At 45.1% G+C, this 23,603-nt stretch overlaps 1 long non-coding RNA gene across 1 annotated transcript in view; it reads left to right on the top strand.

Moving 5' to 3' along the window:
- LOC143982472 (uncharacterized) overlaps positions 1 to 2,737 on the top strand; it is a 122,729-nt gene extending 119,992 nt beyond the window's left edge. Inside the window, exon 5 of the long non-coding RNA XR_013274464.1 lies at positions 2,653 to 2,737. This is a non-coding gene — a long non-coding RNA (uncharacterized LOC143982472). The remainder of the gene's footprint in view (positions 1 to 2,652) is intronic.
- Positions 2,738 to 23,603: the final 20,866 nt, after the last annotated feature.

Here is a 23,603-nt window from a genome sequence, read left to right as displayed (position 1 = left end):
CCACCTGCCAGTGCCAGTAGTGCCACCTGCCAGTTCCAACCAGTGTCACCTGCCAATGCCAACCAGTGTCACCTGCCAATGCCATCTGGCAGTTCCACGTGCCTGCCAGTGCCACCTGCCAGTGCCACCACCAATCAGTGCCACCTGCCAGTGCCACCACCAGTCAGTGCCATCTGCCAGTGACTAGTGCCATCGCCAACCAGGGCCACCTGCCATCACAAACCAGGGCCACCTCCCAGTTCCAAACCAGTGCCACCTGCCAATCAGTGCCACCTGCCAGTGCCAGTAGTGCTACCTGCCAGTTCCAACCAGTGTCACCTGCCAATGCCAACCAGTGTCACCTGTCAATGCCATCTGGCAGTTCCACGTGCCTGCCAGTGCCAGCTGTTGCCAGCCTTACTCTTTCTGGTCAGCCCATAACCCTGATGTAACAGCGTTTCATTGGATATATTGACTGGGTGCTCCATTGTGAGTTAGGGATAGGGGGTGAAAATGAGTGGCGTTACCCCTGGAACTGAAAATCCATACCACTCTAAAAAAAAAACAAAAAAAAACTGGCTCCTAACTTTTTTAACTGGCTCCTAAATTCAAAGCAAATTTGTCAACCCCTGTCATAAACAAATGTAGGGAATCTTCAGAACCTTTCCATAAAAGGAGGGCATCATCTATATACCTCCTCCACGTCAACAAGATCAGCATAAATGGCTTAGGCTGGGTTCACACATATGCGGCCATGGTTTCAGTGTGGTGGTCTAAATTTGTTTCTGTTCACCAGTTCAAGTGTGATTCAGGTGCAAATTTTTACCTGAAATCACATCTGACCCAGACCCAAAAACGCACAGGACCCTTTTTAAAAGAGCACTGTGACCGCCCTGCACATGTGTGAATCCGATCCATTGAAAGCCAGTCCAATTCACGCTATGCAAATTGGAAGCGGTAAAAAACACATACAATTTGCATATATGTCAACCGGGCCTTACAGTTGGAAAGCATATGGAGGTCACCAGATAAACAGTCAGGCGGGTTAACCTTGGGCTCTGGTTCCTGTGTTGTTGCTGGAGGTGCGTTCACATGCACAGACAGTTCTTGGTCTTGGCGTGTCAGTTTACAAAGCTTCTCCGTGAATAAACAACCCTTTAAAGTGTCCATTTTCACAGACAAATGTTCTTGTTAAAGGCTTGTGATGATGTCATGCTCACCCCTAGTACAGGTGGTCAGACACTATAGCTGGCTTCTGTGTTCTTATAGCAGCCCCTTTCCTGTAAGGTATACAGGCCTACCAGTTCTCAGTTGCCCCAGGTCCTATACACAATGTTAAAGTGCTTGCCCACCATGCAGAGGCAGGTATGAACTGAGCACAGCAAACAGGTACTTGTGGTTGGCAGACAGGCAGAATAGTTCAATGACAGTCCAGGTACACGGCAGGCAAGGATCAGAATAGTCAGGGTCAAATCCGTAGTCAAAAGTCAGGCAGGGAAGACAAACAGGGGGCCTTGGAGAAAGTGTTGAAAAGCTATCAAAAGTGTGAGACTGCAGGCTTGGCTGACTTAAATCAGGTTTGGTCTCCACCCAGTGACTGGCTACATCAATCACCTTGCAGGTGGACAGAAAAGGAGAGAATGTATCACAGCCAAAACCAGAATGCTGGAATAAGACCAGCAGCTGTCATGGAACAGGAAAGTTTACACGCTCCTGACATTGGTGAACCCTACAATTGCAGAATAAACTGTTTCTGCTTATAGCTTCATAGTTGGTAAGGTTGAATAAAGACACCAGTTCAACCTGTGTATGTGTGGGTGGGTGTGTGTGTGTCTATGTCTCTACCACTTCCCATATCCCTGTATATTGTGTTCAATCAGACGATCATTCAAAAAATTTTTTTTAATTAGTGACACTTCCCCCTGAAACTACTGATTGTGGATGGGATCTCCACATCCTTATCGCTCTAATGCCGCGTACACACGATTAGAATTTTGGCCAGTAAAAGACCAATGAGAGCTTTTCATCGGAAAATGCAACCGTGTGTATGCTCCATTGGAATTTAGCTGGCCGAATTCCCACCAGCAAAAATTTGAGAGCATGTTCTGAATTTTTCAGACGGAAAAACTTTCTATCGGAAATTCTGATCATGTGTATGCAATTCCGACATGTAAAAACTCATGCATGCTCAGATTCAACTACGAGATGGAAGCTATTGGCTACTGGGTATTGAGTTTCCTTTTTCTAGTCCTGTAGTACGTAATGTACATCACTGTGTTCTTGATGGTCGGAATTTGGTGTGACCGTGTGTATGCAAGACAGCTTGAGCGAAATCCCATCGGAATTCCTTTGGGAAAACCATCAGAGTTTTTTCCAACCAAAATTCCGATCGTGTGTACGTGGCATAACAATAGCCCCTTATCCAGTTTAAGGTTAAATCACTTCTTGTCCAACTTCATTGAGTGGCCACATGTCTTCTTGAGTGATCTGAGACTGAATAGTTTCCTCCCAATGTTGGAATCGCTGGTAAGAAATTTGTATATATTGCTATCTTATCCCCTCTTATGCATCTCGTCTACAGCGAGCATAAGTTAATTAATGTTTGTAATTGTTCCTCATAATTGAGGTCCCCCAGCTTATTCATTTTGTTGCTCTTCTCTGGACTCTCTCCAGTTCCAGCATATCCCTCCTGAGGTCTGGTGACCAGAACTGGATGGCATATTCAAGATGCGGCCAAACCAGAGTTTTGTAAGGTAAAGTGGCAGAATTATAGTTCTAGCTCTTGAGTAAACACCCTTTTTAATGCATGCTAATATTCTGCTGGCCTTGCTTGCTGCAGCTTGGTATTGCATACTATTGCTGAGTCTGTCATCGACTAAGACCCGCAGATCTTTTTCCATTGATTTCCGAAGAGGTTAACCCCCTAGTGTGTAGCTTAAATTCATATTTTTAGCCCCCAAGTGCATTACTTTACTTTTCCATACATTGAACCTCATTTGCCATATGTTTGCCCACCCCTCCATTTTATCAGAGGGTTTTGGTAAAGTTGCTATATCCTTTTGTGGAGTTATTGCCCTGCTTAGCTCTGTATCATCAGAAAACACTGAGATTGAACTATTCATCCCAACCTCTATATCATTTTTGAAGTTAAACAGGATTGGTCACAGGACAGAGCCCTATAACTCCAGACCATTTAGAAAATATGCTTTTTCTCTTTCGTTCATTGATGGACACAGCACCTTTAATCTTTACCTTAGGGTTATATCGCCACCTTCAGGAGAGGACTAGGCAGAACATGTAAAAACAGCAAAACTGCACAGTACTGCCCAGGGGGTGGTCCTACTGGATATAATCCCTCACTCTGCTTCTAGCAGCTCAGTTTCTTTCTGCCTAGTATATGAGAAGGACCTGGCTCCCTGTGGGGGCCAACGGTCCTTGGAATTTATTTTTTTGCTTTTTGATTCCTGTGATATACAAACAACAGCCAGGCTGGGTGACAGGCTGGATAATATAGATCCTGGTAATCTCCCCAGCCTGGCCATCGAGCGTGTGCCAACCTTAGCTACGTGCTGGGTCGGCCACGACATGCCCTGTCTGGCCCAGGGGTGGCCAGCGAGCTATATGCTCCGGGGCACACATATGACCGGGCTACTGCTGTCCGTGTCACAGTGTGCCATGGCCGACAGCCACCCCATACTGCTCATGTGAGGGGTCTGCCAGTGGAATGTGTGCAGCAGTCCCTGCAGGAGGGGTAAGTATGGTTCCACCTGTCTCAGCAGGATGGAGCACCTGGGCATTCCCTGGGAGGTCGACTAGGGGGTCTCTCCCTCTCTTCTCTCCCTGTCCCTTTCCCTCCTCCCCATGCTAAGGGGCCACTGTGTGACTGGGCATATGGGGTGCGGTGCACGCACATGGCTGGGGGTCCTCTGGGGGGTCTCTGGGTCCTGGCAGGGGGCTGCGCTGGGCGGTTGGTGGTCCGCTCATTTTCTCCCTGTTTTTAGGCTTTTTTTGAGTATCCTTGTGTTGCCATGTGGGGACTGGCCGCCACCGGAATCCATGGCTATTTTCCGGTGGACGCGGCCATTTTCTTGTAACCACTGCCATTTTCTTGAAGTCCGGCAGAAATTTTCCCGGCGCTCTCAGAAGTTTTTTGCTGAGGCAGCTGGCGCCCATTTTCTAGTAGCCTTGGTTTTGTTTTACTCTAGCGCTGGGCGGCTGGTTCAGTCTGGAACATTACGAAACTGACACAGAACACCTCGTGACTGGCACAGGGGAGAGTGGACGGCAGCAGCACAGAGCAGTACCTGGGTCGGAGTGGTGAGTCCTGCGGGGGGCCCCTCAGTCTGTGGCAGCTAGGAGGGTGGGCATTATTGTGGCTTGCCTTATGTCCCTAGTGGTGACAGGCGAGAGTGGGTCAGCATGGCGTCAGAAGCTGGCGCTTTTCCCCCAGACATCCCTGTTATTTCAACCAGTTCCCCTGCACCTGTGGTGCCTATGGACGCTCTGTTGGAGGTCTTGGAGTCCTTTGTTGCAAGGGTGGAAGCGCATGTGGGTGCAAGGGGCTAAAAAATGCCCTCTCCCCCCACCGTCTTCTGGGGATAGCTCTGACTCAGACTCGGGTCCCGCTGTGACAGGTGGCCCCTGTTCTGCCGTTTCAGAGGATGCGGACGAGGACCGATCAGACAGTGAGGATGACTCTGTGTGTGGGTCAGCGCAGGAAAAAGCACTAGTAGGAGCACTTATCACAGCTGTGCGGGATACCCTAAAGATACCTCGGGGGCATCTGTAGAGGTGTCAGTCCCTTTTGGGTCCCACAAGCCGACCCGCACTGATAAGGTGTTTCCCTAACTAAATTTTTTTGATAAGTCTATTTACAAGGAGTGGGGAAGCCTGCAGCAGGCCTTTTCAGTCCAGAGACGGATGGCGGTGCGTTACCCCTTTGAGGAGAGTTTCCTGAAAAAATGGACATCTCCTCCGGTCGTTGACCCCCCGGTATCCAGGTTAAATAAGGTAACCATGATTCCGGTGGAAGGGTCCCCTGCTTTCAAGGACCCTGCTGGCAGAAGGGTCGAGGCGGTTGCCCGGTCCATGTTTACGGTGGTGGGGTCAACATTGCAGCCAGTGTTAGCCACGGTCCTGGTGTCAAAGACGCTTACTGAATGGGCTAAGTTGTTGCACCCTGAGTTGGAGAAGCAACAGGTTTCCCCTGGTCTGTGTGGAATTGGCAGACCAGTTGGTGCAGGGCTTGAAGTATGTCTGTGATGCGGCCCTAGATATGGCCCCTTTGCTTTCTAGAGCCTCAGTATCAGCTGTGGTGCTACGTCACCTTATTTGGCTTAAATGCTGGTCTGCCCTTCCAGGTGGAGAGGCTATTTGGAACCTCGCTGGATGACATTATTAAGAATGTTACTGGGGGAAAGAGTACTTTGCTCCCACAGTCCAGAAAGGGTAAGGAGCCACGCCGTAGGCAGGGGCCTTCCTTTTCCACTCAGAAGTGGATTTTTCGTCCGCCGGGGTTGGCAGGTAAGCGTTCCCAGTCCGACAAGGTGCCCGCTGAGGGACAAAAGCGACCCTGGTTTCACAAGCCAAACAAGCCTGCAAGCAAATCTGTTGCCGCATGAAGGTTTGCCCCCTCCCGAGTTTGCAGCCCGGTGGACCTCCCTCATTTCCGACCGGTGGGTCTGCGAACTGGTTTTGTCAGGCTACAAGATAGTTTCTTTCTTGTCCACCAAACAGATTTTTTCCCTCCAACTTACAGGACCCGCTGCTGCGCGTGGTGATAGTACCTGTGCCGATGCCAGAAAGGTTTCAGGGATTCTACCTCAATCTGTTTGTAGTCCCAAAGAAGGAAGGAGTCCGTCCGGTCCTGGATCTCAAAACTTTCAATGGTTTTGTGAAAGTACAAAGGTTCAGGATGGAATCTGTTCGCTCCTTGGACATCAAGGACTCATACTTGCATGTCCCCATATGCGTCAGGCATCAGAGGTTTCTACGATTTGCGGTCGGGGATGAGCACTATCAATTTGTGGCTCTCCCTTTTGGCCTAGCGACGGCACTAGGGTTACCTGGATGACCTCCTTCTGAGAGCAGCTTCTGCCTCAGAATTAATGGAGGATGTGGCGATCACCATACATACTCTCCGGGAGTTTGGTTGGGTGTTGAACCTCCATTTTAGTCGGCCCAGGGTCGCTGGACGCAGGAAGAATGCCACCTGCCATTCAATGTGCTGGAGCTTCGCGCGATCAGGTGGTGTCTCTCCACATGGTCACAGAGGCTGCAGGGGCATCCGGTCAGGATCCAGTCGGACAACACCATGGTGATGGCGTATGCCAACCATCAAGGAGGGACAAAGATCTTGGCTGCAGCACTGGAGGTCGCTCTCATCCTGCAATGGGCAGAGAGGCGCGGGCCGGCTCTGTCAACTGTATGCATTCTGGGCATAGAAAACTGGCAGGCGGACTACCTAAGTCATCAGCTGCTGGACCAGGGGGAATGGTCGATGCATGCGGATGTATTAAGGTGCATAAGGTGGGGCACACCAGATGTGGATCTCTTGGCCTCTCGGCTCATTCGGAAGGTACAGAGGTTTGTGTCCAGGTCAAGAGACCCCTGGGCAGACGTGACAGATGCGTTGGTGGCTCCATAGGGGCATTATCAGCTGATTTATGCCTTCCGCCTGCTCAGGCTCCAACCCATCTGCTATGCAGAATGGAGGCCGAAGGGATTCCAGTGATTCTGATTGCACCAGATTGGCCTCAATGTCCTTGGTACGCCAACATAGAATGGTGGTGGATGTTCCTTGGTGGCTGCCGCTACAGGAAGACCTTCTGAGCAAGATCCAATACTTCACCCTGCTTTACCGTCGCTGGTTTTAACGGCATGGCTGTTGAAAGCCAGGTGCTAAGGGACCAAGGACTGTCAGATTCGGTAATCTCTACTATGTTGAGGGCACGGAAATCCTCTTGAAAGATTTATCATCATACGTGGAAGTCCTACAACTCCATGTGTGAGGAGATGGGGTGGCATCCGCGTACATATTCAGTTTCCAGGATCCTGCTGTTTTTGCAGCAAGGAGTGGATAAGAAACTTGCATTAAGCACCACTAAGGGGCAGATATCAGCTTTGGCTGTCTTTTTTCAGCGATCTTTGGCGACTCATTTATTGGTGAATACGTTTGTTCAGGGGGTTTGACATGTGACCCCTGTTGTTCGACCACCGCTGCCTCTGTGGGATTTGAATCTGGTGCTCTCGGGTGCTTCAGAAACCGCCGTTTGAAAACATTAGGGAGATTCCCTTATTGACACTCTCTCAGAAATTAGTCTTTCTAGTGGCTATTACGAGGAGGGTTTCTGAGTTGGCGGCCTTGTCATGCAAGTCTCCCTACTTGGTCATCCACAAGGATAAGGCGGTGCTGCGCCCGCAGCGTTTGTTACTTCCAAAGGTGTTTTCGGCCTGTCATCTAAATGAGGACATTGTTCTTCCATCCTTATGTCCTCGGCCGTCACATCCCAAAGAGATTGCTTTGCGTTCTTTGGATGTGGTCCGGGCTCTGCGGGTGTATCTGTCTGCTACAGCTCCTTTTCAGAGGTCGGATTCCCTGTTCGTATTGGTGGCTAGTCCAAAGAAGGGCCTGGCGGTCGTCGGCCACCATTTCTAGGTGGATCAGACAGATCATGGTTCAGGCTTATGCCATAAGGGGGCGGGTGCCCCCCTTTCCTATCACGGCCCAGTCTACCAGGGCAGTGTGTGCCCCCTGGGCTTTCCGACATCAAGCGTCCGTTTCCCAGGTGTGTAAGGCGGTGACCTGGTCGTCCCTTTACACTTTCACGAAATGTTAAAAGGTTCATGTGAGTGCATCTGCGGATGCATGCTTCGGCCGCAAGGTTTTTCAGGTGGCCGCTTAAGGTTGCAACTCCTCTATTGAGGAGTTCTAGTGGTTATAGGTGGAGATTATTTCCTTTCTGTTTCCACTCCTCGTTTTTTTACATTGCTTGGGGGTGTCCCTAAGGTCAGGATTAAATGTGCTGTGTCCATCAATGAACGAAAGAGAAAATATGATTTTTGTACTCATCGTAAAATCCTTTTCTCTGAAGTTCATTGACGGACACAGCACAAACCCCTCCTATTTATGTTTGTACTAAGGAACGGAGCTGCTGGAAGCAGAGTAAGGGGTTATAGCCAGTAGGACCACCCCCTGGGCTGTACTGTGCAGTTTTGCTGTTTTTACATGTTCTGCATGTTCTGCCTAGTCCTCTCCTAAAGGTGGCGATATAACCCTAAGGTCAAGATTAAAGGTGCTGTGTCTGTCAATGAACTTCAGAGAAAAGGATTTTATAGTGAGGACAAAAATCCTATTTTATCACCACCCTCTGGATGCGCCCCTGTAACTAATATTCTATCCAGGTACATACAGTGAGGGAAAAAAGTATTTGATCCCCTGCTGATTTTGTACATTTCCCCACTGACGATGAAATGATCAGTCTATAATTTTAATGATAGATTTATGTTAACAGTGAGAGACAAAACAACAACAAAAAAATTCAGAAAAACGCATTTCAAAAAAGTTATACATTGATTTGCATTTTAATGAGTGTAATAAGTATTTGACCCCTTCACAAAACATGACTTAGTACTTGGTACAAAAACCCTTGTTGGCAATCAGAGGTCAGACCTTGTAGTTGGCTACCAGGTTTGCACACATCTGTATACTATCATGAACACCAACAGACCTCAATTTTTGGATTAAGTGTTTATGTGGTACAGGGTGAAGTCTAGATACACTACATCCACAGGCCTTCCTTTATCCAGATTACAGCTCACTTCCTCACAGAATGGTAATAGGTTGGTTTGGCACAATCTTTCATAAATCCATGCTGGTTACTTCTAATGATACTATTCTTATCAGCAAATTCTTGGATTTGGTTCCTTATCACCCCCTCCAGAAGTTTACATACTATTGATGTTAGGCTGACTGACCTGTAGTTTCCAGGTATGCATTTCAGCCCATTCCTAAATATTGGTACTACATTAGCCTTTTCCCAATTCGCTGGTACCATTCCTGTCAGTAGGCTTTCCTTAAATTATAAATTATGATCTAACAATGACCTGGCCAAATTCTTTGAGGACTCTTGGGCGTAAGCCATCTGGTCCTGGTGATTTGTTCGCATTACGTTTTTTTCTTGTCTTTTTAGAACACTGGCTTCTGTTGGCCACAAGGGTAAACACCTTGTTCTGTTGCTAATAATACCATCTTGTCTATTATACTCTTTTATTTCCATAGTAAAAACTGAGGAGAAGAATGCATTTAATACAGTTGCCTGCTTGTCACTTCTGACCAACATCCCTTGATCATCCTTTATGGGGCCAATATGCTCAGACTTTGCTTTTTTACTATAAATTAGGGCTGTGGAAATTAAAGATTAATTCCTTGATTAATTTTTTTTGATTGATCTAAATTCTTTTGACCGGTACTCACCTCTCTGCCGGCTTCCGGGTCTTCAGGGAGTTCCGTCGGAGATCTGGTGACATCGCGGACACTGACGTTACTGGACTCCTCCCCCTTCCCCAAGTGCCTCCATCTGCTAACGAAGGGAAGGGGGGAGGAGTCTGGTGATGTTGAAGTTCTGATTGAACGTAGCGCGTACGGGGGAGAAGCTATGCATGACGTCACCCGCTCCTGCCCTACGGAACTAACACGATTGTCAGCTTTACATGCTGTGTTTTTATCATCTTTATGTGAGTAGTTTGTGTTTGAACACAAAAATTAAATCTTATACTTAAGCGGAGAGCACTTTGATCTTTTTTTTCTACCCATGACCTGGAGTCCTTGCTGAGATCTAAGGAGACGTGAGAGAAGGTTATGGTCCATGTTAACCCTTTTGATACCCGCTTGCATGACCACCTGTTTGCACAGGGGTCCATGTGATAAGGTGAGAGTGATTAGTTAGATAGGAGGTGGAGGGATTGTCATGCTACTGTGGAAAAAAAAAATTCTTACGTCAGTGCTACAGTTTGAATTTAAAACATATTTGTGTGAACTGTAAAGTTAAGTCATGGATTGTGGAAACGATCTAGTGTCGGGTGATTGTATATAGTGTATAACACATTTACCACTGACTAATGCAGAGTTGCATTGCAAGGAGATCAGCTAAAAGTAGTTGGATCTGTATGTGCATTATAATTAATCAAAATTAGTCGACTAATCGATAAAAAAAAATCAATTAAAAGAACACAAAAATTTTAATCAGTAAAAGCCCTACTATAAATATATATATATTTTTTTAAATGTTGGGATTCTTTTTACTCTCCTCTGTTGTGTCTCTCATTACATTTTTTTTATTGCATTCTTTGTAGTGCTGAAATGTTGATGGTGTCCCCTCGACCTTATATTTTTTTAGAGGACAGTTTCTTTCTCTTTGATGTGTTTTTTATGCTCAAATTTAGCCTCCAAGGTTTAACCTTTTTTTTTACATTTGTTGCCAATTGAAATACACTGGCTAATGACATTATCTAAAATGTTGTTAACCGCTTCCCGACCGGCGCACAACGGTGTACGTCAGCAGAATGGCACGGGCAGGCAAATTTGTGTACAGGTACGTCCATTTAAAATTGCCGTCGTGCCATCGCGTGTGCAGCGGCGACGTGCGCGTGCCGGTCGGGACCACCGTGAGTCCGGTCGCGGGTCCCGCGGACTTGATTGCCGCGGGTATACCCGCGATCACCTCACGGAGAGGCTGAATGGGGAGATGCGGAAGTAAACAGCATCTGCCCATTGTGCCTAGCAACAAGTGACACTGATCTCTGCTCCCTGTGATTGGAGCAGAGATCAGTGTTCACTAACACACAGCCATGCCCCCCACAGTTAGTAACACACCCCTAGGACACCCTTAACCCCTACACTGCCACCCCTGGTTAACCCCTTCACTGCCAGTGTCATTTACACAGGAATCAGTGCCCTTGTACAGCATTGATTGCTGTATAAATGACAATGGTCCCAAAAATGTCCGATGTGTCCACCATAATGTCGCAATCACAATAAAAATCGCTGATCGCCGCCATTACTAGTAAAAAAAAAAATTATTAATAAAAATGCCATAAAACTATTCCCTATTTTGTAAACGCTATAAATTTTGAGCAAACCAATCAATAATTGCTTATTGCAATTTTTTTTACCAAAAATATGTAGAAGACTACATATCGGCCTAAACTGAGGAAAAAAATGTTTTTCTATATATTTTTGGGGGATATTTATTATAGCAAAAAGTAAAAAATAATGTGTTTTGTTTTCAAAATTGTCGCTCTTTTTTTGTTTATAGTGCAAAAAATATAAACCGCAGGGGTGATCAAATACCACCAAAAGAAAGCTCTATTTGTGGGAAAAAAAACGTCAATTTTGTTAGGGAGCCGCGTTGCACGACTGCGCAATTGTCAGTTAAAACAACGCAGTGCCGAATCGCAAAAAGTGGTCTGGTCTTAAGCCAGCATAATGGTCCTGTCTGAAAGTGGTTAAAGTACTCCCAATTTTCCTCCGTGTTTTATGTTTCTAGAATATCTTCCCATTTAATGTCATGAAGTATGAGGTGTAGTTTGGTAAAGATGGCCCTCTTGAAATTTAATGTACTCCTCCTACCCTCATGTATGCTTTTCCTGTGCTTTACGTTGAACGTAATTGCCCTGTAATCACTGTTTCCTAAGGTTATTTCTACATTCACTATCAGCTCTGGGTTGTTTGTGACTAGTAGGTAAAGTAGAGCTTTGTTTCTACATGGGGAATCCACCAAATCACACATACAATAGTCCCACAAGACATTTAAGAAGGGCCGAGACTTAGAAGAGTGAGAAGCTCCATCTGCTCTGTCAATATTTGGATAACTGATAGTTGGAATAAAGTCTGTTCTAGCTAAATAATGTTCAACTGCTTAATAGCCCTTATAGTGTGGACTACAGTAACCCTCCTCACATTTCAATGCTTTGAGTTCCCCAATCTAACTTGGGTAGAATCCTTCAAAAAAGCCAGGGTCCCAAACACTAAAGGCTAAAGATAATGGTCAATGTATTTCCCTACTTTTGAGGTAACGTTGTTAATACCACTCACAATTGGACTCTCAGGTGGTTGCTCGCTATTTTTGTGGATTTTTGGGAGGTAATACATAATCAGTATTTTGGGGGTATCAGGGACCAAATAACTTTTATTTTATTTTATTAATAATCCCAGTATTTTAACCATCCCATACAATCTCTTCCAACTTAGCCTTAAATTTGGTCATGGGATCCTATTTCAGAACTTGATAAGTATCCATCAGATAAAATAAAAAAGTGAAATGCTACCTCCTTCAAAAATAACAAAGATGAAAAATCTCCAAGTAATAATGGTACCTTCCAGTGGCAAACATTGATAATGTGATTATAAACTTATATTACAACAATAGTGGTGAGATCCTCCTGCAAATGAATCTTATATTGCAACAGCCACACAGTCATACAGGGGGCTGAACATACAGGGGGTTCTTCCAAAGAAGTTGGGTTCTTTAAATAAGTGGCACTTACGTTCTTGCACCATCCATCTGAACATTTTCTTCTCTCTTCACAGGTAAATCTGCGTTTATACTCCCATGTCCTTCAAACTGAACATTGACTGACTGCTCACATGCATATTTGGTAAATCTGCGTTTATACTCCCATGTCCTTCAAACTGAACATTGACTGACTGCCCACATGCATATTTGGTAAATCTGCGTTTATACTCCCATGTCCTTCAAACTGAACATTGACTGACTGCTCACATGCATATTTGTTATATCTGTTTTTCACCGCTGTTTCAACTCCATCTGTAACCATGCTCAAATTACTTCAATGTTTATTTAGCTATTAAGTCTTACCTAAATTATGGGTTCCCTTATCTTTACAATTTTGGCCTTTAGTCCTCTTGCAGTTTGAATATGATGTGAAAAAATTTGCTCTGCTAGCTGTGTGCCTAATATTACCTCTTGATTGATTAATTGCCAGATTCAACACACACTCAACACAGTATAAAAACAAGGCCTTCTTTATGCGGGGAACACATACAGGGGGCTGCATATACAGTGGGTTCTTCCAAAGAAGTGGGGTTCTTTAAATAAGTGTCAATTACACTCTTGCACTTTAGCGATTTGCACAAAGCAAACCACAGCAGGTGACCTCATTTCCAAATTATCTCACCTTCCTCTCTTACTTTTCTGCTTCTCCTAATCGCTGGAGATATTTCCCCAAACCTGGGCCTCCCTTATTTAACTGTACCCAACACACCCATCACCATCACCCTACACCCTCTGGCAGTAGTAATCTACGCAATTTAGTCTCCGTTTCTCTTCTTCCCAATGCTAGCCTCCCCCTCTCCTGCAGTCTCTGGAACTCTCACTCTGTCTGCAACAAACTCACCGCTGTTCATGACCTCTTTGTCACAAATTCCTTTAATCTACTTGCTCTCACCGAAACCTGGCTCCATGAATCTGACACCCCTTCTCCTGCTTCCCTCTCCCAGGGTGGCTTTCACTGGATTCACTCCCCTAGGCCTAATGGACGTAAGGGAGGTGGAGTGGGATTCCTTTTATCCCCCCAAAGCACCTTCCAGGTTATTCACTCCCCTCCCTCTCTTTCCCTCTCATTATTTTAAGCTCACTGTATACATCTATTCTCTCCTACTTCCCAAGAAATGCTGTGATCTACCGGCCCCCTGGACCATTATCGACTTTCCTTGATGAGTTCTCTGCCTGGCTACCCTACTTTCTCACTTAGGAAATTCCCACAATCATTCTTGGGGATTTCAACATCCCTGCTAATAAAAACACTCCTGCTACTTTCAAACTTAACGCCGTGTACACACGATCAGACTATCCGGCGGACTTAGTCTGGAGGACAAACCGCCGTAAAGTCCACCGGACTGTCCGAACCAGCGTACCTGCCCACACACATGACTTTTCCGGCAGACTAAGACTTATATAGGGACATCCCCAGATGATGTCCCCGCCCATTATGATGTCACAGTCCCAGCATCCTCTGGGACTGTGACATCATAATGGGCGGGGACAGCATCCAGCGATGTCCCTATATAAGTTGCCGCACGCCGCGTCCCTGTCATTGTGGCCAGAGACAACGACGAGGCAACAGCTCAAGAAGAGAAGAACAGAAGGCGGCGACGACAGAAGACCGGGCCACCGCTTGTAAAAGAGCTAGAAGAAGGCATGGAGGCCCGGCAAGAGGAACCGAAGAGGGGGACAAGACCCCTGAAGTCGAAAGAAGACCCCCGGATGGCAGCGAAGAAGAAAGCCGGGCTCCTCCGGCTTTCTTCTTCGCCCCCTGAAGTCCGACGAGAAGACCCCCCAAGACGGAAGAAGACCCCCGGAGCTCTGCAATAAACTATTTTTAACCCTTGTGTGTTGTGTTTTATTTACTTTTTTTCACAGGTGAATGGGTAGGGGTACATTGTACAACATACTCATTCACATAGGGTGGGGGGCCGGTATCTGGGGGCCCCGAATTTCGATAAACCCCCCGCCCGCAGACCTCGACAACCAACGGCCAGGGTTGTCAGGAAGAGGCCCTTGTCCTCATGCACAGAAGGTGCTTTTGGGGTGCGTGCTCTAAAACATGCACTGGTCACCCCCATACTTAAAAAAGCCGTCCTTGGACCCCACCAATCTTAACAACCTACGTCCTATCTCCTTGCGCCCCTTTTACTCTAAATTCCTTAAATGCCTGATTTAAAACCAACTTAGTGACATGGTTGAGCACCTCCTCCTCCTCCTCAAAAAATGTTACTCCCTTGGTCTCAGTGACTGTGCTCTTCAGTGGGTCTCATCCTACCTATCCCAATGCACCTTCAGTGTCACTTATAATTCTACTTCCTCCTCTCCTCTTCCCTTCTCCGTCGTGGTTCCCCAAGGTTCTGTTCTTGGACCTCTTTTATTTTCAATCTACACCTCTTCCCTGGGTCAGCTGATAACCTCTCGCGGCTTTCAATATCATTTCTACGCTGATGACACACAAATATATCTCTCCACCCCTCAACTCATTCCATCAGTCTCCTCACGCATCACTAACTTACTAACAGACATATCTGTATGATGTCATACCACTTCCTCAACTTGTTCAAAACCGAACCTATAATATTTCTTCCCCCACGTGCCTCTTCCCCTGACTTATCTGTCAAGAGCAATGGCACAACCATCCACCCATTCTCACAAGTCAGCATGCTAGGTGTTATCCTGGACTCTGAACTCTCCTTTCAGCCCCACATCCAATCACTTTACAAAGCTTGCCACCTAAACCGTCGCAACATCTCTAAACCGCGTCCCTTTCTAACCAATGAAATCACAAAGCTCCTGATTCACTCCCTGGTTATCTCTCGCCTGACTACTGCAACTCCCTCCTCATTGGCTTACCTTTAAAAAGACTATTCCCCCTTCAGTCCATCATGAATGCTGCTGCCAGACTCATCCACCTTACAAACTGCCCAGTGTCTGCTACCCCTCTCTGCCAATCCCTCCATTGGCTCCCACTTACTTGCCCAACTAATTAAATTCAAAATACTAACAATAAATTGCAAAGCCATCCACAACTCTGCTTCCAGCTACATCACTAGCCTAGTCTCAAAATACCAACCTAATCGCCCTCTTTGTTCCTCCCAAGACCTCCTGCTCTCCAGCTCCCTCATCACCTCCTCCCATATCTGCCTCCAGGACTTCTCCCAAGCCTCGCCCATCCTCTGGAATTCGCTACCCCAATCTGTCAGACTCTCTCCAAATTTATCTACTTTTAGGTGATCCCTGAAAAATTTCCTCTTCAAAGAAGCCTATCCTGCCTCCATCTAATGACTGCACTATTTTCTCCATTAGCTCATCCATTAGCTCATCCCCCAAAGCTATTACCCTTTTGTATAACTTGAACCTCCCTCCTAGATTGTAAGCTCTAACGAGCAGGGCTCTCTGATTTCCCCCCCTGTATCAAATTGTATTGTAATTGTACTATCTGCCCTAATGTTGTAAAGCGCTGCATAAACTGTCAGCACTATATAAATCCTGTATCATAATAATAACAGCCCCAATCTTTAGAGACAGAATTGTCAAAAGTGTTAGAGATCCACCAGCCTCCCTACTTTCCTGGACCACAAAGGTTTCTGTGGATGAGGTGGATGTGCTGGATGCACTGGCACAATAGGTTAAGAAGAAAAAAGTTTCAATCAACAGTGACAAACAAAGAATATCAAATTAAGGATATGATTACATGCAACACAGATGGAGTTGTGTACTGTATCAAGTGCCCATGCCGATTGCAATTTACCAGATCACCATTGGATATGAAAATCATTAATTATCAAAACATTTTATTGATGTTCATACCAGAAGCCCAATAGGAATGAGTTTCTGGGGTATTGAAAAATATTGCAAACACTGGAGAGGGTATGATAAGGTCGAGACTTTAAGTCAATGCGAGTCGTGGTGGAGATTTGAAATGCAATCATTGAAGCCGAAAGGGCTCAATATAGAATTTGATTTCAATTGCTTCATCACAGGCAAATATCTAGATAATATCCATATACATATTTCATATTACATATTTCACTGTATCTTTGTCTCCAACCACCCATCCCTCCAAGCAGCAAACTATCACTTGTAGAAACCTTCGCCACCTTAAGCCTTCTCTTCTCTATTCTGCTACTGACCACCTATATGATATAATCTCTCCCCTGTCCTGTCCTGACCTTGCCATCTCTGTCTACAACAGTTCACTCTCTTCATCACTAGATGCACTTGCTCCTCTAACCACACGCAGAATCAGGCCCCGACCATTACAACCCTGGCAAACTGACAACACTAGAAATCTCAAGAGACGTTGCCGTGCTCTTGAACGGCTGTGGCGTAAAACCAAATGCCTCCAAGACTTCACCATATATAAATCTGCCCTTCTAAAATACAATTCCTGCCTCCATGCTGCCAAACAAGCCTACTTTGTATCTCTTATTAATACTTTGTCATCCAATCCTCGTCGGCTCTTCTCAACTTTTAACTCTCTGCTTCGTCCCCCACCCCCTCTACCCACCAGCTCACTCACTGCCCAAGAGATTGCCAATCACTTCAAAGACAAGATTGATGCAATTCGCGAGGACACCTCCGCTGTGCGTACATCTTCCCCACCCAACATACCTGGCCCAATAGCACATTCAACACTCTCCTCTTTTGAATTGGCTACTACTGAAGAGGTTGCAAAACTTTTCTCAGATGCTCACCTAACCAATTGTCCCTTGGACCCTGTTCCCTCACAACTATTAAGGTCACCCTCTAACTCTATCCTATGCTCCCTCACTCACATCTACAATCTCTCCCTCTCAAGTGGCACCTTCCCCTCCCCTCTAAAACATGCGCAGATCACCCCCATACTTAAAAAACCCTCTCTGGACCCCACCAACCTGAACAACTTAAGACCTATCTCATTGCTCCCATTCACCTCTAAGCTTCTAGAACGCTTAGTCTACAACCGCCTTAGCTCCTACCTCAGTGAAAATAACCTTCTTGACCCATTACAGTCTGGCTTTCGCTCTCAGCACTCCACGGAAACTGCCTTACTAAAACTCACTAACGATCTACTAACTGCTAAAACCAACAGCCAGTACTCCATACTCCTACTACTTGACCTCTCTGCTGCCTTTGATACTGTTGACCACCCACTCCTCCTCAATAAACTACATTCCCTTGGCCTCCGAGATTCTGCGCTTTCCTGGTTCTCTGCCTATCTATCACAGCGCTCCTTCAGTGTCACCTACAACTCTGTATCCTCCTCTCCATTGCCCCTTTCTGTGGGGGTCCCCCAAGGCTCTGTTCTTGGACCCCTTCTCTTCTCTATCTATACCTCCTCCCTTGGTCACCTGATAACCGCCCACGGCTTCCAATACCACTTATACGCCGATGACACCCAAATCTATCTGTCTACTCCTCACCTCACTCCTTCAGTCTCCTCTCGCATTACTAACCTGCTAACTGACATATCAGCATGGATGTCACACCATTTCCTTAAACTAAACCTCTCTAAAACTGAGCTATTAATAATCCCCCCTGCACATGCCCCCCTCCATGACTTTTCCATCAAAATCAACAATGCAACCATCAGGCCCTCCCCTCACGCCAGGGTACTAGGTGTAATCCTAGACTCTGACTTGTCATTTCAGCCCCAAGTCCTATCGTTGTCAAAAGTTTGTAGATTTCACCTCCGTAACATCTCTAAAATTCGTCCCTTTTTAACAATTAAAACTACCAAGATCCTCATTCACTCCCTTGTTATATCTCGCCTTGACTATTGCAACTCCCTTCTCATTGGCCTGCCTCTCCATAGGCTATCTCCTCTTCAGTCTATCATGAATGCTGCTGCCAGACTTATCCACCTTACCAACCGCTCAGTGTCTGCCACCCCTCTCCTCCAATCCCTACACTGGCTCCCAATCACCCAGCGAATTAAATTCAAAATACTAACCACCACATACAAAGCCATTCACAACTCTGCCCCGAGCTACATCACCAATCTTGTCTCCAAATATCACCCAAACCGTCCTCTCCGTTCTTCTCAAAACCTCCTACTCTCAAGCTCTCTCGTCTCCTCCTCCCACACTCGTCTCCAGGATTTCTCCAGAGCCTCTCCAATCCTCTGGAACTCGCTACCTCCACCGGTCCGGCTATCCCCTACTCTTGCTACCTTCAGACAATCCCTGAAAACTCATCTATTCAGGGAAGCCTATCACGTCTCAAACTAATCTCCTACCACTTCCATAAACTCATTCCCAACAGTTATAACCTTCTGTACCACCTGCCCCACCCTTTTAGATTGTAAGCTCTTCTGAGCAGGGTCCTCTTAATCCTTTTGTATTTAATTGTATTGTAACTGTATTGTCTCCCTTTTATATTGTAAAGCGCTGCGTAAATTGCTGGCGCTATATAAATCCTGAATAATAATAATAATAATAATATACATAATTTTTCCTCCTTTATTTTACATTTGTGCACCACATACCTTCCATTATTCACATACAATATGGTCCCCCTGGTGACATTGGCTTTAACCACTTCAGCCCTGGAAGGATTTACCCCTTTCTTGACCAAGCCCTTTTTTTTGCGATATGGCACTGCAACGATTTAACTGACAATTGCGCGGTCCTGCGACATTGCACCCAAACAAAATTCACGTTCTTTTTTTCCACAAATAGAGCTTTCTTTTGGTGGTATTTGATCACCTCTGCGGTTTTTATTTTTTGCGCTATAAACAAAAAAGAGTGTCAATTTTTGAAAAAAATAAATATTTTTAACTTTTTGTTATAATAAATATACCCCAAAAATATATTTAAAAAATTAATTTCTTCCACAGTTTAGTCCAATATGTACTTTTCTACATGTTTTTGGTAAAAAAAATTGCAATAAACGTATATTGATTGGTTTGCGCAAAAGTTATCTACAAAAGAGGGGATAGATTTATGTCATTTTATTAATAATTTTGCATTTATACAGCGATCAGTGCTATAAAAATGCACTGATTACTGTGTAAATGTTACTGGAAGGGAAGGGGTTAAACACTAGGGGGCGATCAAGGGTTTAAATGTGTTCCCTCAGCATGTTCTAACTGTAATGGGAATGGACTCACTATAACATGACAGAGATCACTGGTCCCGATCACTGGGGGCAGTAGATCCCTGTCATGTTGCTAGGCAGAACAGGGAAATGCCTTGTTTAGCTCCCTGTTCTGCCTCTCCCTGGCACAATCGCGAGCCACCCACGGACATCGAGTCCACGGGACCCATGGGCACGCTCCCGCATTGCTCGCACTAGCCATGGATGATACAGCCACATACAGGTACGTGGTTTTGCGCACTCATGCCACTTTGCCAACGTATATCAGCAGGAGCTGGTCGACAAGTGGTTAATTTTTCTGCTATTTTTCTGTTATTCTGCTTACACCACCAGATGGGGCAAGGTTACCATTGGGACCACATTGATAGATTCTACTACAAATCTGTGGAAGTTTTTGATCTCCCCACTAGATGGTGCTACATAATGGGATTAGGGTTTATTAATGTGTACATGTATTTTATTGTGTTATCACGTAGATATTGGCACTTCTCGTTGTTGTAAGCTTACTCCATCTGATTGTTGTCTCAAGGCCAGAGCAGCTGAGAGAATTTATTGTAGTAGGAAGGATGAAGGCATGCAGGTATCTTCTGTTTCACTAGTCAAATCCTCAAAGACGAGACGCTTTCTTGCTGGCGAATTGGGTGTGCTACAAGTAACAATAAAAGTACGAGCAGGACTTGATGGTGATGTCAAAGCTGGAAATGGACTGTCAGTTAATGAAGATCTGGGATCTAAATGACCGTCAGTCAATGTTGATGATCTGTGTATTGATGGACTTTTAGAAAAGTAAGTGTCTATGGAGGTCTGAAGTGTAGCTCACCCTTTAGAGTTTTCTCCCTTTAGATTTCTTTGTAACAGGCATAAGCCCCTGAAATGTTAGCAATGACTTTGGAACTTCTTTCAAAATCCCTATCATGCTTTTCAAAAAGAGCTATGGCACTATCAAGATGATGGAGAGCTTCAAAGAGAATTTTGTAGTTAAGCCTTCAGGCTGTTCAATGATCTCAACTCCATCGTGCACATTTCTTCTCTCTCCCACTCTTCTCTCTTCAAGTTCTAGAAGATCTTCATTGCTGAGGGGCTCAGTGTGGGACACAAGCAGTTCAGCAAAATCTTCTGGCTCCACTTCCAGCTAACTGCCTTTCCATCGCTACAATATTTTCAGTAACAGTAGCTAGATGATCTTCAAAGCCTTTGGAATCAACTAACCGTGGGCATAATTTGTTTCTCGCCCCTTTTTATTGTGCTTTCCTTTATGTCGTTTCAAGCATCTCTTACGGTTTTAATGCAATCCAAGATGATGTAGTTTTTCCAGAATTTGGATAGGACTTTTTACCTGCTCCTTTTTCTTTGTCTATTGCTGCAATACACTTACTGAATGTTCTTTTTAAGTAGTTTAACTTGAAGGTGGCAATGACACATTGATCCATTGGCTGCAGTAGTGAGGTGGTATTTAGTGGTAGGAATTCCACCCGAATGTTAGGGTGCAGCTCATCTAGCGTTTGAGGGTGCCCAGGGGCATTATTGACAAGCAACAAAATGTGGAAAGGGATATTGTTGTCCTTGCATTAGGCTTTCACCTCTGGAACAAAGCAGGTGTCAAACCAATCTTCAAAAAGAGCTTCAGTTACCCATGCTTTTTATATTGGATTGCCAATGCACTGGAAGTCTATTTTTAATGTAGTTCTTCAAAGCTCTTGAATTATGCCATCTGAAAATAAGCAAAGGCTTTAGCTTTAAGGTACCAGAAGCATTGCCACCTAACAGTAGAGTTATTCTATCTTTAGCTGGCAATGAAGGTTCTTGCTGGCATCTTCTTCCAGTATAGCCCAGTCTCATCCACATTAAAATCCTGATCCATGGAGTAGCCTCCATCTTGAATAATTTTGGCAAGATCGCTTGGATAGCTTTCTGCAGCCTTAGGCTCCATGCACATTGGCTTAAAAAACTTTACTTTTACAGGAGTTTTGTGTTCTGCCTCTAGAACTCAATATTATCCTATGTGTCCATGCACATGAGGATGTTAAGAGGCATATTTTCAGTTTAATGTTTAGAGGCAGAAAAAACCCCTTCTGGGTCGCATTTCTGGTTGGAGCTTGGAGACAGAAAAAACGTAATACTCTCCTAAACTCATCTAAACTTTGTACAAAAATGCTCTATATGAGTGTTTTTTTAATGCCCAAGAGAACAGACAGTTTTTTAAGCACAGTGTGCATGGAGCCTTAGTATCTACAGCAGCTGCCTCTCCTTATACTTTAATGTTATGTAGGTTAGACCTCTTCTTGAACCTATCAAACCATCCACAGCTTTCAGAAAATTCTGCATCCTTTGCTGCCTCACCTTTCTTAGCCTTCAGATCGTTGAATTGGCTTAAGGCTTTACTTTGTATAATTGCCCGGTTGACAGGAACATGACGTGTAGTCTGATTTTCTATCCAAAGTATTTTTCTTTTTCTTTTTTCTTTTCATGATGGTGTTAACTGTAGTCCGAGTGAAGCCTAGCCTTTGGCCTATTTCAGCTTGAGTTACACCTTCATCATTAATTTATACATTTTAGCCTTCATATCCAAGGTAATAGATTTATGGCTTTTTTTGCTACTATCTGCCATTATTTAATGTACAGTACAGTACAGGATAGGTACCTGTAACAATCAAAAGAACAGATACAGTACTGTAGAAGTTCCTAAAATATGTACTGTAACTGTATTTTAGAGGGCTGGGGCTGTAGTGAGGGGGTCAGGGGGTAGTAGGAGGTTCAGAGCCTGTAGTGGGGGGTCCAGGGCCTGTAGTGGGGGGGTCAGGGCCTATAGTAGGGGGCTATACTCCACTTACGTTTATGCAGACTGCAATGCTGGCTGACGGCAACCTCTGGGCTGGCAGGCAATGCTGAGCTGGCTGACAGGCACCTCTGGTCCTCTGGGCTGGCTGGCAGGCACCTCTTGGCTAGCTGGTGGGTACCTCTGGCTGGCAGGCAATGCTGGTTTGGCTGGCGGGTACCTCTGGGCCGGTGGGCAATGCTGGACTGGCTTGCTGGCAACTCTGGGCTGGCTCACAGGCACTTTGCCTCTAAACTCTTCAATGACAAAAACTACGGGCAGCAGCTCATGCAGATCATACTGTGGCTGCTCGGGAATGTAAATACTTGCGAGGCACGTTACGTACACTTGCGGGCATGTCCGTACTCACGAGTGTACGTAAACTGAGTGTCCATAAAGCAGGGTGGTTTTCCAAATTTTTTACAAATAAATATGTGAAAAGTGTGGCATGCATTTGTATTATCAAGCTTTGATGAAGTTGTGCTATTCAAGGAATGAAACATGTAAGCTTTTAGCTTTTTATGCTAAACCAATTTTATTTGGTATAAGCTTTTTATGCCTATACCAAATTTGAAATGATCAGCATCAGTGACTTCACAACAGATGTAAATGGACAATTAACCATGGAGAACAGACACTGAAAATATGGACTGCACTATTCTATGGATCACTAACAGCCCGACTTATATCGACATCCTATATTAGATGTGGAAATCACTATAAGAATTACAGATGAACGGCCGTTAGCTGGAGATCTATGGCAACTGAACACAGACGGACAGATTGCATCTCATCCCACATTGGAGAGATCTCTGTGTGATCAACTATCAGCAAGTAACCGATATCTTATTGTTTTAAATCGCTTGGAGAATATACCTGCATGTTGTGGGAACCTCAGCATAAGGTTACACTGAGGGTGCCTGTGAGATCGCTTTCATTCATGTTATATACCTGACTAGCTCGGGATTGGAGTGCTCAGTGATCCATCCAGTTTAACTCAGCATCTGTTTTTGTCCTACCACATACATGCCATGTATCAGCATAATACAACAGGACTTTTTGTATGATTGAGGACATACTTTATCATCATGACAACATTTCTTTTTTTTTTTCCTTTTTTTTTTTTGGGGGGGATTATTTCAGTGTGACCTACTCTAATGACA

Source organism: Lithobates pipiens, unplaced genomic scaffold (assembly GCF_037356315.1).
Source record: "Lithobates pipiens isolate NorthernLeopardFrog02 unplaced genomic scaffold, aLitPip1_a1.2 Scaffold_16, whole genome shotgun sequence".
Taxonomy (NCBI): Eukaryota; Metazoa; Chordata; class Amphibia; order Anura; family Ranidae; genus Lithobates; species Lithobates pipiens.
Note: the sequence above shows the minus strand (reverse complement) of the source record. Positions and strands in the feature narration are given on the sequence as shown.